Consider the following 881-nt stretch of genomic DNA (forward strand, 5'->3'; position numbering starts at 1 on the left):
TTATGTTGTTAAAAAAATATTGAATAAATATAAATATTATAAATATATAATAACTAATTTCTAGTATTTATACATATTTCAAAAATAATAGTAATGAGTCATGTTTTAAAATTCTTATCCCCTTGTTGAGCATATTGCCATATTGTATTCACATACAAACTTTTAAATGTTGGAATAGCACACAAAAAAATATTTAACAGGAGAAAAACAAAAGTTGAGACGCCAAAAGTCCAAAACCAAATAAATGAATAGTCAAATATTACTCGTTGATTAGTAAGTAAAAAAATTTTTAAAGTGATAATACTAGTAAAGTAATAAAGTATTTTAATTATTTTTAAATTTATTTTGTAATCTTGGTTTTAAAATATATGATAGATAAATTTTTAAAAATTTAATAAAATTATAGAGACTAATAAAATAATTAAATTTTATATTTTTTTTTATTTTTTACAATTTTTCTTATTTTGATAAGATAAGAATTAATTTGTCGAATTTATGGTTGACTAATAAGTTATTACATATACAATACGAAATTTAAATATCTGACACTTATTTAAATAGACTAATAAACTAACTACTAGACCAATTTATTTTTTGATTATTTTAAATCTTGAATTTATGATAGTGAAATACGACCCGTATACATTCCTAAATTGATCAGAACTCTGTTATTCCAAATCCAATCCCAATCACAATTGACTCAAATGGTCCCACGCTTTTGTCCGTCCAAAATGAACGGTGTCGAGTTTCAAAATCAGAAAAATCCAAAAGTTGCATGTTTCTCCGAGTCCAACATGGGTTACCTGCAATTCCTCACAGACAAAGAGACTGCACGCTGTTTATTTGCCGCATATGCCATTCACCCCCAATAATATACTCCA

This window comes from Arachis ipaensis, chromosome B09 (assembly GCF_000816755.2).
Source record: "Arachis ipaensis cultivar K30076 chromosome B09, Araip1.1, whole genome shotgun sequence".
In the NCBI taxonomy this organism is placed as follows: domain Eukaryota; kingdom Viridiplantae; phylum Streptophyta; class Magnoliopsida; order Fabales; family Fabaceae; genus Arachis; species Arachis ipaensis.